The sequence below is a fragment of the Eptatretus burgeri genome, chromosome 5 (assembly GCF_056783735.1).
Source record: "Eptatretus burgeri isolate ZD-2024b chromosome 5, Ebu_testis_v1, whole genome shotgun sequence".
Taxonomy (NCBI): domain Eukaryota; kingdom Metazoa; phylum Chordata; class Myxini; order Myxiniformes; family Myxinidae; genus Eptatretus; species Eptatretus burgeri.
Window position 1 is genome coordinate 49,828,165 of NC_140965.1, and position 16,577 is coordinate 49,844,741.

General features: G+C 42.8%; 1 long non-coding RNA gene across 4 annotated transcripts in view; it reads left to right on the forward strand.

The window, feature by feature from the left end:
* Nucleotides 1-16,577, forward strand: part of LOC147026408 (uncharacterized) — a 77,191-nt gene that overhangs the window by 26,972 nt on the left and 33,642 nt on the right. For 2 of the 4 annotated variants that reach the window (XR_015058320.1, XR_015058323.1), the window contains exons 2-3: nt 1,675-1,797; nt 11,678-11,840. This is a non-coding gene — a long non-coding RNA (uncharacterized LOC147026408). Of the gene's footprint in view, nt 1-1,674; nt 1,798-11,677; nt 11,841-16,577 lie in introns of those variants that run through there. The other 2 variants (XR_015058322.1, XR_015058321.1) reach the window with 1 other exon arrangement.

The window sequence follows — 16,577 nt, forward strand, 5'->3', positions numbered from 1 at the left end:
TCGTACCACATGCCACGTCACGGCTCTATCTTCAGTAGGTTTTAGCTCCGTTCAACCACGGGGCTATATCATCGAACCGTTTTTGGTGAGCAGCTTATTCCCATAGGCACTGAACATTTATGACACTCGAGTCACTGAGTGGATCATATAATTTTGTACACACGCCGCTGAATTGGTCCACCGGTCTGATGCAATCTCTTGCTTCTTATTGAACTTGTGACTGTGTTCATCTGCACGCAAACTTAACAGCTTATTGGACACCACTCAGACTGGAACAAGTCATCATTCTTTAGTGGTGAGAAGTCGATAACTCGATTTTCGATAGACTCCATCTTTAACCAAACCTGCAACCACAACTGTGAGTCTGGACAGAAGACTCCACGTATAAATGCAGTCGGCCTACATGCCCCACAGCCACAGACAACAACCACAATTGTGAACCTTGACTGTGGACTCACAATTTCGAGGCCAGAGGCAGTCACACAAATTAATGTAATGAGAAAGTTAGTGGTGGTAACAAGTAGAGGTTGCTGTATTCTGCTCCATTCATCTTGTTCACCTGCTGATGAAGGTCAGTGCATTGAATTTCCAAGGAATATCCAAGAAGATATAGTCATGTAAATTGGGAATGGCAGGCATGATAATCGACCCAGATTTGATAATACCCACAAGCGTCCAAAACAAACCCAACAAAACTTTAATCTTCGTAACGATATTCAATGCGTTTTCCCTTTGCTCAATGTGCAACTGATGAACTTCTTGGCTCTGGTAGTGACCAAATAGCAACATTTTGTCCATGTGTTCTACAGGCCGAACTCGTGGCAGGAAAGGGAAACACATTACACTACAAATTATTTAAACACACATTGTAATTATAATCAAATTCTCCACTAAATCGTTATGATGTGTGACTATTAAAGGCAGTTGCACATATCTCCTTTAAACCCAAGAGATAAAAAAAACAAAAAACGGTTTGAAACATTCCCTGTTGACGCTGATGTGCATTATTTATTTGCCAACGTTTACTCCAGGCGGAATCGTTTGTGCCAAAGACGCTCCACGCCACATTTACACGTCGAGGAATGCAGAACGAGACTTTCTTATAAAGGCTAGTGTTGCTCTACATCGTCGGACAGGTGGAACATTGGAAGGCGTTATTCTATGTTTTTACTTCTCACGGCGGTTAGCATATTCCCACCACCATTGTCTTTTCATTCCATCCACATTTACACTTACATTGGTCAATAATACCATTTACAAATCTTCATACAGCATGACGCATGAGAATGAGGTCGTTTTCATAAATTACTTTAATTTATTGTTTTGGTTCCCCCACGAGTCAAATATTTCCTCTTTGATAACACATTATGACAACTCGAACGGCACTAGGTAGAGTGTGTACTTCGGCAAGGTTGAACAGTTTACTTTTTGTATCCCACTGATCGGCTGGATCTGCATTTGGCAATCCAGTGACATGGGGCATTTTTGCCGCTATTTTATTGTGTAATGTGAGCAGTTGGTGAGGCACCCACAAAAGGGGGTTGAATGCCTGATAATAGTGGTGAGACAGGTGACTTTCTGGGGCCCACAAGACCAAACGGGTTCACAGAAATGGCCAGGGTGAACTGTGAACCATCCATGGACTAAATGGTCTTCACTATTTATGATCGGCAGTGTACGGGCACGGGCTCATGGCATGCAGCTTCGATGGTGGGACTCGGTGGGTGAGGAACAGAGCCTTCACTCTGGCCTATAAGAGGAGGAAACGTGGAATTTAAGAGGAACACATCTTACCAGGTGAGGTGCTTTAACTGTCACCCGGTGGGTCATTTAACAATTGCCTAAGCAGTGGACAACAGAAAGTCCAGTGCTTAGGCAACACCAACGCTCTGCACAGAGTATTGTCCCAATGGATGGATGGATCGATTTTTCCCTTCTATCCTGACAAGTGCCCCAGTCCCTGCTGATGAGAAAAATTCCTATAACATGATGCTGCCACCACCCTGCATCACAGTAGGGATAGTGTTCTTTGGTTGATGTGCTGTGTTGGGTTTGCACCAAACGTAATGTTTTGCATTTAGGCCAAAAAGTTCCATCTTTGTTTCGTCAGACCACAAAACGTTTTTGCCACATGGCTTCAGAATCTCCACAGCGTTTTTGGCATACCTCAAGCAGGACTCAAGGTGGGCTTTTTGAGCAATGGCCTCCTTCTTCATACAGCATGACGCATGAGAACGAGGTTGTTTTCCTAAATTACTTTAATTTATTGTTTTGGATCCCCCAACTGTACAGGTCAGACTTGTGGAGTGCTTGGGATGCTGTCATCACATGCACACAGTAACCAGTCTTTGCCATAAAGGCATCTTGCTCTTTCAAATTTGTCATTGGCCTCTTGGTGGCCTCTCTGATAAGTCTCCTCCTTCCTTCGTCATCCAGTTTGGAGGGACGGCCTGATCTAGGCAGGGTATTGGTGGCGCCATGTGCCTTCCACTTCTTAATGATTTTCTTCACTGTGCTCCAAAGGATATTCAAGGCCTTTGAAATATTTTTGGATCCTCGTGGAGGATCTCTAAGTCTTACTCATGTTGTTCTTCATCTACCTCTTGTGGACTTTTTTGTTTCACAGCCTACAGTTTTCATCGAAACTTCCTGAAACTTGACATATATGTGTAAAAATACCCGGCGCAGACAGTAACCATCTCCGATTTTGAAAATTCCTCCTAGAAAAAAAGTTATGACATCAAAATATCTCCGCTAATGGAAATCGCCGAAAAAATTATCTCCGAAACTCGGCAAGCTTTTTGAATTCTGTTTGCGGGAATCGAACAGGACATTAGCAGAGATGAATTACCGCACATATGATACATCACTATGACGTCGCATCAATTTTTATGACGTCATTCCTATTTTTTGGCATTTTTTGTTTCACAACCCAGAGTTTTCATCGGATCTTCGTGAAACTTGCCATGTATATGCAGAAAGCCCACGCGCAGGCAGTAACCATCTCCGATTTTGGAAATTCTTCCTAGAAAAAAAGTTCACGTCATAATATCTCCGTTAATGGAAATCGCCTATACCATTATCTCCGAAACTAGGCAAGCTGTTTGAATTTTGTTTGCGGGAATCAAGCCGCGCATTAGCACAGATAATTCATCGCAAACCTGATACATCACAATGACGTCATATTCGTTTTTATGATGTCATCATTAAGAGGACGAGGATCTTAGCTCATTTGAGCTTGTTTTAATAATTATTTGAAATTTATAGAATTTGTTTTTCACTTGGAAGTTGTGGGTTATGATGTGTAAATAAAGGTGGAAAAAGTCTGATTTAATGTCATTTAATTCCAGGCTGCAAGGCAACAAATGGTGAAAAATCTGAAACGGAGTGTAGACATTCTGTATATACTGTATATGTGTACATCATGTTACAGATTTCAGAATCCGGTCTGATGAATGCATCCACACATCCAGGTCCTCAGACAGTTATTTCCTTAAATGCATGTTCAGATTAGCCCCATCCCCATGTCTAATGGGATTTTAAATGTGATGCATTGAGAAGGGTAAAGAATGGATCCCCTCTCTTATGGGGAGTTTTTTTTCTTTACGACAGACACGCTTACACACATTTCTTTCGCGAGCTCTGACGCCCGCCCTTATTTTTCCTCAGCAACGTTCTTTCGCGAGCGCCGATGCCCGCCTTTTTCGAGAGTGCACGGGTCGTCATGGTAACCGTGCGCGAGTGGGGCGGGGTGAGCTTTGGGGGGACTCTGCGCCCACGGAGACGGCCGCAGATATAAAACGAATTGGAGGTCCGTTCTGAGGCGAGAGAAGTAAGAGGAGGGAGAAGGGAATGAGAAAGAAATCCAGAGAGGAAAAGAAGAAGAGAAGCAAGCAAGAAGCAGGCAAGCGAGCAAGAAGCGGGTGTAAGCGCGCAAAAAATGAGAGGAGAAGCGAGAAGATAAGTGAGCAAGCGAGCGTGTGGTGCGCGTGTGGGTGTCTGACCAGGGCCAACAACGAGACAATTCATCCTTCCCAGTGCTTGAGCAAGTGAGTGTGTGGTGCGTGTGTGGGTGTGAGCAGCACCGACAATGAGTGAGGCACGGGTCGGTCACCAAAGTGTGAAGCGCTGGTCAGTCACCGATGGACCGTGTGGGTAACTGGACGTCACCAGTTTTGTGAAGTGTGAGGATCAGCCCATGTCACAGCACCAGGGTCTAAACCCATGACAGACGATCTCGGTGCCCTCCCAGACGTCGACTGGTGTTCAAGGCTGTTCGCGAGAGGGTGCACGGCAAGGCTTGGTGCTGGCGACGGACGTGACACGCACGCACACATTTCAGGACGTTTTCACTTCACGGACAACTACTCTCTGGTGAACGAGATGACTCTTCTCCCCCCCCCCCGCCCTCCCCCTGAATGATCTGCTGGGTACCCTTGTCTGTGTTTAGCTGAAAGTAAGTCAACCCCCGATAAGCATCTGCTCTCTGCCTCTTTCCTGTCGTTTTGATTAATTTTGCCTGAGTAATTATTCATTTCGATTGCTTTGAAATTAATTCATTTATTTACCTCAGAAGCTGAGTCTTTGGGCCTCTCACTCAATCACCGCAGGTTGGTCGGTGGTCTTTCTGTCTTCTACCGACTCCTCTCCAGCCTTGCCCCCCCTGCTCTCTCTGCAATTTGTCCCAACCACATTTCCACAGGGCGCTCAAGGTCCGCCAACAACCCCCTTCTGGTAAAACTACCAAAATCACGAATCACTGCTCACCTTCACTCCTTCATTCCTCTTTTTTCCCGCCTTTGGAATAAACTTCCTCACTCTATTCTTTCCCATTCTTCCCTCCAGGCTTTCAAAACAGCTGTTCACCACCACCTCTTATCTTCCCCCATCCAAATCCTCGATCTTTTCTACCCCCGATAATCCACTCAAGCCCACTTCCTTCAATTCTCCTGCTTTCCTTCCTGAAAGTCCCTGTAATGTCCATCTTCTCCTCGCCATGTTCCCCGTCCCATCCCCATCCCTCTCCCTTCCACAGTTCACCTGTGTCTGTTCCCCAATGTTTTGTCCCTTCCACTCCCGCCCCTCTTGTCTCATGCCTCCTTGCTGTGAGTTGTGTGTTCGCTCTCATACGAGCCTCGACCAAGGTATACAAAAAAAAAAAAAAAAAAGAAGTTATTTTCATATATTTATTTTATTATTAATAGATTATTTATTGACTTCCAACCTGTTCGTGTTTGTCCTTTCCTTCCATTGGTCGAGCATTGTTCGAACCTCGATAGACTGGGAGGTAATTACCACAGATTTGACCACAAATAGTCGGCACGCACCAGCGGTTTAAACGCTCGGCCGCCCTAATTAAAATCTAATCGAGACAACATTGGTGCTTTGCCGAGGGTGTGCTCCCCGCTCAGGTAACCACGCGACCTCCAGTTAAATGGAATAATTAGACGGTGGACACTGGAACTCATGGTTAACTGCGTGGCGTTCGTGGTTTTAAAACAACCACCGTACCACAACGTTAATTGTGAGTGGTGGCTCCACGTCCGGCTCTTCCAAGGGCAGCCGGGGATTAATCCCCCTGAGTGACAAGCTGGTGTCTCGGTACCCGTGCCGCAAAAACATATATACATATATACATATATATATATATATATATATAAATATATATAAATATATATATATATATAAATATATATATATATATATAAATATATATAAATATATATAAATATATATAAATATATATAAATATATATATATAAATATATATATATAAATATATATATATAAATATATATATATATATATATATATATATATATATATATATATATATATATATATATATATATATATATATATATATATATATATACTAGACAACCAGTGAACCCGTTGGGTTCCCGTTGTGACAGTGGTTAATGAAAAAAATCATTAAAAAAAAAGAAAAAAAAGATAGCTCCAGCAAACTATACCGCTGAGGTTGTTTGCATTGATCAAATAATCCTGAGGACTTAACTGAATCGGGAATTGATTTTTAAAACAATTTTCTTCGTTGCCCGATTTGAACAAAACTGGATATTGTGCGTCAATGTGACAGAAAATAACAGAGAAAAGAAAGTCGAAGAAATTATTGTGCGTAATCTTCGAAACACAAGTATATTAATTAATGAACATGGAAGTATAAGATCAAAATGGCGATGTTTATTTTATGCTTAAAAATAAATCGTTCTTTGTCTATACAAAATGTTTGAGATTTTTTAAATAAATCTTTTCAAGAAAAAAAAGAAGATAGCTCCAGTGAACTATACCGCTGAGGTTTTTTGCATTGATCAAATTCTCCCGAAGAGGACTTCACTGAATCGGGAATTGATTTTTTAACAATGTTTTTCATTGCCCGATTTGAACGAAACTTGATACTGCACACCACAGGATAATGGTGAGTAAGGTGGGCCGAAAATTTTTGCGCTATCGTCTACCGTTTTCGCTGTATTTCGGGAACATACATACATACATATATACAAGATGAGAGCTTTAGTAATGTGTATATATATATATATATATATATATATATATATATATATATATATATATATATATATATATATATATATATATATATATAGTAAGCGGATACGTATGCAACGAACTACAAACAATGAAATGAGTACACCATTTCCACTGGCCTTAAGAAGTTCAGCATGGATGCCACAGGTCACAGGAGCTTTATCCCCATTTCGACCAGTTCACTGCAACGTATGTTTCCACAAATAAAGGTTGATCACAGTTTATTGGAGGGTCAGCAATAGGGATAGGAACACCCCTGTCATCCAACTCAACAGCTGGTGGATCAACATGGTACAGCCGCTCAAAGTAACCGGCCCAGCGGGCCTTCACTTCGTACTCCTCTGTCAAGAACCCTCCAGCCTCCGCTGTAACTGCAGTACATCGACGGATGGGCTTGGAGGCACACAATGCACAAATTCCCCTGGAAGCAGGATGACAATCACTTGACCACAGGTGATGCTCTACCTCCTAACAGATTCCTCACACATAGGCCTCCTTGTCCACCACAGCGCACATACAGTTTTACGTCTCAACTCCCTGAACAGTTCAGCTCTGCCTTTCTGCCTAGCCCTGTGAATCTGGTCAATGGTATCCAGTGTCTCTTGAGAGACAAATTTCTTTTTCGCCCTGCGGTGAGTTCTAAGACATCCACCAGCAACATCAAGGATGGTGGTCTTTAAGGCACATTACGACTTCAGGATTCCCCAAAGCACTCAGACCCCCCAAATCCTTACTTAGCCTGTTTACAAACTCCTCAGCCACCTTCTCATCGTTGAGCTTGCCAACATCCAGCCTAGGCTGGGATGGTACCATTCTCCCAGATTTAAACTGCTACTTTAGAGTTACTACCACAAGACTGTTGTCAGTATTGAGTAACTGAGCACTCCAGAAGACCCTGCAGTTCTGGATCATCCTCCAACGACCATCAACAAGTATGTAATCAATCTCCTTTATCACACCACCAGCGTTGGAATTACAGCTCCAGCGATAAGCATGTGGGTACTGAAACCATGAACCTGCCACCCTAAGTCCATGACTTCTTGCAAAGTGAAGAAACTAAGTGTTATGCTGGTTCACTGTTCCAGACCCATGGGGACCAACACCTGTCTCATAACCATCCCTATCAGTTCCAGTCAATGCATTGAAATCCCCCAAGACTCGAAGGGTGTCTCTTCTGGGGCATTGATTAACCACAGACTCGAGTGTGGCATAGAATGCGTCCTTCATGGTAAGATCACTTGCATCAGTCGGAGCATACACAGACACCAGGAAAACGACACCCAAGGATTGACAAATCCTTTGTCTCATGATACTGTTAAGTTTTTGGGGTGGATGAAATTATTTAATAGTGCAGATAGGATTGTATCGTGTAGCATAGTCCATGGACAAGTAGAAGCACCTTGATGTATATATGTTAGGGAATCTGTGAGTTTCAGTGTTCCATGTCACCACACGAGGGGTGGTGAGGTGTTAATTAGCTAAGGGAGTAACAAGCTCAAATGAGCTAAGATCCTCGTCCTCTTGATGATGACGTCAGAAAAACGAATATGACGTCTTTGTGATGTATGAGGTTTGTGATCAATTATCTGTGCTAATGCCCGGCTTGATTCCCGCAAACAAAATTCAAACAGCTTGCCTAGTTTCGGAGATAATGGTATCGGCGATTTTCATTAGCGGCGATATTATGACGTCAACTTTTTTTCTAGGAAGAATTTCCAAAATCGGAGATGGTTACTGCCTGCGCGTGGGCTTTCTGCATATACATGGCAAGTTTCACGAAGATCCGATGAAAACTCTTGGTTGTGAAACAAAAAATGTCAAAAAATAGGAATGACGTCATAAAAATTGATATGACGTCATAGTGATGTATCTTATGTGCGGTAATTCATTTCTGCTAATGCCCTGTTAGATTCCCACAAACAGAATTCAAAAAGCTTGCCTAGTTTCGGAGATAATTTTATAGGCGATTTCCATTAGCGGAGATATTTTGACGTCATAACTTTTTCTCCTAGGAGGAATTTTCAAAATCGGAGATGGTTACTGTCTGCGCAGGGTATTTTTACATATATATGCCAAGTTTCAGGAAGTTTCGATGAAAACTGTCGGCTGTGAAACAAAAAAAGTCCACAAGAAGAAGATGAAGAACAACAACGTGAGTAAGACTTGGAGATCCTCCACGAGGAACTAAAAATAAGTTCCCCTATACATGATTGCCCTCTGTGATTTTTTTTCCCCCTGTGTTATTTTTTAATATTCCAAGCCAGGCCATTAGCTGGGGAACGAGTCCCTGAAACAACAACAAACAGGAGGAGCTCTGCCTTCCCAGGTTTGGGGGCGGGCAGACCATGCCCCGGGGGTGGAGGACAGAGAGGGTGATAAAAAGAGAGAGGGGTTCGACGACAGCATTGCAGGAAGGGATTGACTGAAGGCGCAGATTGAGGAGGTTCCGGCCAGATTGCGCATGTGAAGTGTAGAGGGCTCCTCGTCTGGTTCGATGGGACACGCACATGAGGTCGGTGTGAGGACCGCACGAGGCAGGTGGCACCCACAATAAATGAACCTCTGAAACTGCTGAAAGTTTGACGAAGATCCGTTTGGCCATCTTTGTGAAAAATGGTGACACACAAACAAAGAGACAGACAAACATCTCTCTTATCGTGTATATAATGGGATTAGAATTGTTAAGTGTGTGCATAGTGAGTGGGTGAGTCGCCTTAGTGGAGTGATGCATTATCATAATAATTGAACTGTTTTTAATTTTTTTGGACATGCTGATTTAAAATAGGGAGGAGAGTTGTACTGCATGGGAGGTGGGCCGGGTCAAATCCAAATGCTTCTCTTCCTTCTGAGCACAGGCTCAGGAGAGGCTGAAGGAGGAAGGTGGGGGCAGTATTGTAGGAATGATTCTTAAGGATTAATAAAACTGCTTAGTATAGTTCAGTTATCTCCTGAATATTTGTTTAAACTAAAGATAACGTGATTATTTGAGAAGTTAGATATGCATCGCGATAATGTGCAGATATATGTTTGTTTTCCCTACCCTACTGTTGTTCTATCCCCCACATCTAACCTCTGGCTATGTTTTTATGTTCTTTTACTTTGTTTAAATGTTCTTTCCAAATTGCACACAAGAGCCTTTCAGCTCAGACGCCACCGGAGAATATGTGGCAACTTTAGTCTCAAAACGGTGGTTATAAAACCACTACAAGGGGTGGCAAAAATTGTTACGCACATGGCCCCACGTGAGAAAAGCCGTGAACGAAGGAGTGTGCAGAGATGTTAATGACGGAGTGTGCAGAGCAATTGCACATGGAGTGTGCAAAGCTGTTAATGACGGAGTGTGCAGACCTGTTAATGACCAAGTGTGGAGAGCTTTTATCGTCCGATTGTGCTGCAGCTGTAACTCAAGGCTGGTGGAAATGCTGCACTCGTGTCGTTGCATGCAGTTTTGTGCTCTGCCTGGAACACAGGCATCATCCCAACTGACTGGAAGAGGGGCCTTGTTGTCCCTCTCTGGAAAGGGAAGGGTGATCGCCAAGACTGCAACAACTACCGAGGGGTGACGCTGCTCTCAGTGCCGGGCAAGGTCTTTGCTCGGATAATTCTTGATAGGGTTCGCCACCATCTGCTTGAGCACCAGCGTCCAGAGCAGTCAGGCTTTACACCAAAGAGGTCAACGATTGACCGTATCCTTGCTCTTCGTGTCCTCACCGAACGCAGACGAGAGTTTCGGCAGGGGCTGCTTGCAGCCTTTGTTGATCTCTGTAAAGTGTTTGATTCAGTGAATCGGGATGTCCTCTGGAGGATTCTTGGTCTTCGTGGGGTGCCACCAAAACTGATCGATCTGACGTCTGAACTCTACTCTGGTACTGAGAGTGCTGTGAAGTGTGGTGGTACCATCTCTGACTTATTTCCAGTTGTTACTGGAGTTCGTCAGGGGTGTGCACTGGCCCCCACACTTTTCAGCACTTGTATGGACTGGATTTTAGGGAGGATGTCGGAGAGATCAAGTTGCGGTGCATCGTTTGGGAATGTCAAGATCTCGGACCTTGATTTTGCAGATGATGCAGTCATCTTTGCGGAGACTTTAGACATCCTTTTGGGGGCCCTCGAGATGCTGAATGAGGAGTCGGAGCCGCTGGGATTACGGGTTTCTTGGGTCAAAACTAAGATCCAGGCTTTCGGTGACATCTTGGATGCTGCTGTCCTGTCTGTGTCTGTTTGTGGTGAGGATGTTGAGGTCGTGGAGAGATTCACTTACCTTGGCAGTGATATTCATGTCTCTGCTGGCTGCGAGTCAGAGGTCAATAGACGTCTGGGTCCGGCCTGGGGAGTCCTGGATTCACTGGATTATGGGGTGTGGCGCTGCCGGTACCTGTGCAGGAGGACGAAAGTCCGAGTCTTCAGGTCCTTGGTACTTCCAGTCTTGCTCTATGGATGCGAGACTTGGACTCTGACCAAGGATCTGAGACGGAGACAATTCCTTTGGTACCAGGTCTCTTCAGAGAATCCTTGGCTATCACTGGTCGGATTTTGTGTCCAACGAGCGGTTGCTGAGAGAAACTCGGATGAGATTTGTTGCCTGCATAGTCCGTGAGCATCAGTTGCGGCTGTATGGACATGTGGCTCGTTTTCCTGACACTGATCCTGCTCACCAGATTCTCTCAGCGAGGGAGTCTCATGAGTGGAGGAGGCCAGTGGGCTGACCACGTGCCTCGTGGTTGCAGCAGGTTGACCATCATCTCAAGGAGATGGGGATAGGCCTGGCATCTGCCTGGGGGATGGCCAGATGGAGGCCCCTGGAGTACCGGCGGAAAGTGGACGCAGTGACGCGCTGTTCTGGCACATGCTCCCATACCTGACCTGACCTGTAACACCAGAAGGAGCCAACTGACATAATCACGTTCATTGACGCAATGTAGTAGATAATGTGTGCAAAAGTGGTTGATAAATATCCTAATAATTAATCAATAATCAATAAAGTTATGGATAAATGGTAATGTATGCAACATAATGTGCATGGATGATCGAGGTATATGTGCCATAATAGCAGTGGGCCATATATAGCAGCGTGTTCAGTTAACATTGTTTTTTTTTTTGTTTTTTTCAGAATGAGCATGCCAGACGAGACTGTGTGCTCCACCAAGTGCCATTCTACTTGCTTCATGTTATTCTTCCTTAGAACATTTGCTTGCTAATAAATACTATACCTGGTCTTGGGTTGGATTGTACTCGTTCTGGCTGCCTCATTTGATGGTTTGGGCTGGTTCCAGTTTAGTTCAGAAAATCAGCTCAAACCGGTCTCGGGCCACGTTAATGACAAACGGTTGCTCGGCTGAATTAGATAGGTCGTGAGCATCTATCGGCGCTTCTCGGGTTAATTCCATGGTCCTATCGAGTGCTGTAAAGTGGCAAACAGGCCTGGGAACTTACTCGGGTCTGTGAACATGACCAGCAGGACTCAAACCAGTTAACCGGAATGATCTCGCAGCTGCATCAATATGCTTCATTTCTTCATCTTCTCACATACTGTCTTCGATTAGGTCCAAATACAAAATTGAAACTTGGACTCGTCTGTTCGAAGCACATTTGACCATTTTTCCATCATCCGATTTGTGTTATTGTACATATTTACCCTCGCTGAAGGAGCGGGTATTATATTTGGGTCCGTTTGTTTGTTTGTCTGTCTGTCTGTCTGTCTGTTTGTCCGCACAGAACTTTTGTGTTTTTCTCCGCAACCACTTAGCGGATTGAATCAAAATTTTCACCATCGGTGCAAATACTGATGTCGAATGTTTTAATGATAATTTGAAGTCATAGGTCACGTGGTGTGGCAGCTATGTTGGAAAAACGGAAAAACCTTTGACCTCTATATCTTTGAAACTGCACCAAGGAAAAAATTGGAACTTGGCACATAGCAGGTACTCCTCATGGGGAATGAGTGTGATTTTTATTAGCTCGCCTGTTCGAGGAACAGAGCTATAGCGATACCCCCAGCGTGAGCGTTAGCGTGAGCATGAGCGTCAGCGTCAGCGTGAGTAAAAATGTTAAAGTTTTTGGTGCAAGTTATTTCCTTTCTAATGTTTTTATCTACCACACTATTTTTTACTGATTACAATATACAAATACATATATTGCTTTAAAATTATTTGGATCAGACTTCACTGCAATGCTTTACTTAGAATATTATTATACTCGTCTTTTAAAAACGAAAAACGATAAATGTATAAACAGGCGAGCATTGGGTGGCTTTGACACCACTCTGGTGAAGTCATAGGTGTCTTCATTATGATGTCATAATTGCATATGTAGAATGCTATATCCGATTAGTATAAAATTTTTTGAGGGTCATCGAGGGATAAAATGGTCCACAAATTTTTAGCAGCATCTCACGTAGCGAACGCTGCTCATAGAGAGCTCAGCGTTGTTGTTCTTCTTGTTCTTCTTGTGAAGACAAAACCTTAATCTCTTGGACTCGGCTCTTGTATATACAAGATCCGGATCTCCTTAAATACTAAGCACATGTACACATCCTCGCATTGACGGTGCCTTTCGAGAGCGTCTATCATGAACTTTTAAATATATTCGGACATTTGCTTTAAAGTTTCGAAAAGTTCACGTTACTATTTAAAGATTATTCCATTTATCGTATTGTAATTTCGTAAATACACGATATATCGTAAATACGTAAATACATTATGACGGGTCTCGCTATTGGCTTAACCAAGGCACGTGACGAAATATCGGAAGTTGTTGTTGTTGTTTTTTTAATTTTTTTTGCTGACAAAACCTTTAGGACGCTGCTCTTGGACACATTTGTCCTTGTTTTATGATGATGTCATCGGTCACATTATTTGGCAGCCATATTGTTTTTTGTGTTTTTTAAACCCTCAAAATTCTTCTTTTCTGAAATGGCTGAACCAGTCATCACTGTCAGCAGTTACAAAGTGGCAGTTATAATTATGTCTCATTAATTACATAACAGTACACAAACCCCACACAAAATACACCACACAAAACTACACAAACACCACACAACACACCACGTAAAACAATTCCTGGCGAGGATCTGCAATCTATGATTGCTCTTTTTCTTGTTAGCCTTTTAATCTTCTTCCCCTTTCTTTATAGAGGTTTTATAACTGTAACACATCCTTAAACTCCTGATTTCAAAAGTGACCTTCATACTGTTGATGGATGGGTGACATCTGAGCCTTGTGTCAGTTCTATTGTCAATTCAACGTTTGTCTTCCTTCTATTCCTCAAGGATATTGGCCCGGATGCATAAAATTCCCTCATCCTAAAGGAAAGATTCCCCTTAAGATCCGATTCAAACCGGTCTCGAGCCACGTTCATGACAAACGGTTGCTCGGCTGAATTAGATAGGTCGTGAGCATCTATCCGCGCTTCCTTGGGTTAATTCCATGGTCCTATCGAGTGCTGTAAAGTGGCAAACAGGCCTGGGAACGTACTGGCAAACACTGTGATTCCTTTGTGAAGGATTTCCTTGAGGGCTGTTCCATAAACAATCCTTAGGAAATCCTCAAGTCATGATTTTCTTCAAGCTGAGGAAATCCTTCGGAGTTGTTGCTATGCTAGGCAACCAGTCAGATTGGAGATAGGAAGAGGTGTTCAAAAGCTCGATGGTGACAAAGCAATCAACAAACTGGCTTCAGGAAGAGACAGAAGCAATAGTGGAGGCTTTTCTCAAGCACAAGAGAGACAATACATAATATAGTTAGTTGTATGATGTGTTTTGTTGAAGTACTTTTATGTTTAATTACAACACAAAACTATAAATCGTGTATAATAGTTAAGAATCCCTCAACTTTGGTAATACCTGGGTCCACAGGGCCAACCGGAACTCCCCCGATTCGAACGAGGCCCCACACGTCTCTCTATGATGTGGGATTGACGAGTTATGGACCGAGTAACTAGCCACGTTCAATCTATTTATGACGTACGCAGTTGACCTTTTTTCCTGGAGCCACTGTCGATATCAATTGAATTGGTATCTAAGTAACCTGATCATGAAGTAATACATGTCCGCATCATGAAACTACCACTACACGAGCAGTATGGACAAACAACTCGTTAATTTGCACCTGCAGTACCTGCATGAGAAGACACCTTTACATCGGCCCAGATATCACGTGTTAAATACCCTGTGATTGTCAGTTCGATTGGGTTTATAAATAAATTGTTTGCAACATATTGTTGTGGAAATGATTCCTTGGGGATAAAAGATACTCAGTATAATTCTAGTTATTCCTTAGTATGTGTTTTAGATAATGGTAATATCATCATAGGCGTCAAGTGAGTTGAGACGGTCTCTGCAAACACGTTCACGACGTTTTGCGTGGCCATTTTCCATGGAGCACCATTTGGAAAACTCAAAGGTTGGTGTTTACAGGCAGGGTAGTGCTCCCTCGAGTTTAAGGAAAGTTATAAGGAAAAACTTGAGGAAGTTTCAAATATGCAGCGATCCTCAAATTAAAGATGTCCTTCAGGGGAAACTTGAGGAAATATTTAAGTAAATCCTCAAATATTTTCTGAAGAATGCTTTATGCCACCGAGCCAGGTTAGACAGATTTCTAGCTCACCTGAAACGTAGTTCCAGGAAGATGATGGGATGGTGCACCGTCCGTCCGTCCTTCTGTCCACGAACATTTACAACTTCTTCTCTGAAACTACACATATGATTTCGATGAAACTTCACCACAACCTTCATCACTGTGTTTGTACCAAAGTTTTTCATGGCATGAAAAAAATCGGGCCCCAAAGTGGTCTTCAGAGGTTACCCCCAAAATAGGTATCTGCTTTCTTCTCAGAAACTACACATGCAATTCTGATGAAACTTGACCACAACCTTCATCACCCATGATGTACCAAAGTTTGTTCATGACATTAAAAAAAATTGGGGTCTGAGGTGGTCTACGAGGGGGTTGCCCCCCAAAATAGGTATTTGCTTTCTTCTCCGAAACTACACACAATTTCAATAAAACTTGACCACAACCTTCATCATCCACGATGTATTAAAGTTTGTTCACAACATAAAAAATCTGGGTCTCTGCGGGTCTACAGGGAGTGGGTTGCCCCTCAAATATGTATTTCGTTTCTTTTGTAAAACCACACACACAATTTCGATTTAACTTCACAAACCAAAGTTTGTTGACGGCATTAAAAAAAATCCATAGGTATTTACTTTCTTCTCCGTTACATATTTTGTGAGTCATCCATGCCTACCAGTGGTTTCCTGGTTATCTTATCCCAGCAATACCAGGTGAGTGCCCAGGGGTATTGCCCCCTATTTTTGGGTTTTCCAGTCCTGGGTTTGTCAATTTCAGATGACGTTTCGCTGTATGTACTTCTTGATTGTGTTTCGAATGCCACACCTTGAAAATCGAGTGACGCAAGCTATTTCCCTCGATGTTTGTACTTGTTTACTTTGAGTTAATTGTTGTGATCACAGGTTTTTGAAGGTTCTGATGCATGTGAATTAGAGATTGCTAAATGACAAGCTTGGTTTATTCTCATCCAAACTAACCTGTATTAATAAGTCAACGTTGTTTTCATTGTAGAAGACACAACTGGAGGTTTTGAGTAAATTGTTGATGCTCGTAACATTCATACATTGTAACTCCTGAAGGTGTATAAGACTTTTGTCGGGCAGTGTTTACTGTGTGTGTGTGTGTGTGTGTGTGTGTGTGTGTGTGTGTGTGTGTGTGTGTGTATGTCTATATATATATATATATATATATATATATATATATATATATATATATATATATATATATATATATATAAAGACCGACCCACATCTCTCACCTGTGAATGGAGGGAATTGCCAATCAGCTCTCACCTAATCGACGGCACCCAGGTGGCTAGGATTGTATAAATAATTGACCCCTCCCACACTCTTCTCACCAAAGTAATTGCATAAAGCAACCCAAGAAGACCTACACAAGGTAAGTGCTATGCTGTTTTGAACCCTTCCCAGAGTTCCTCTG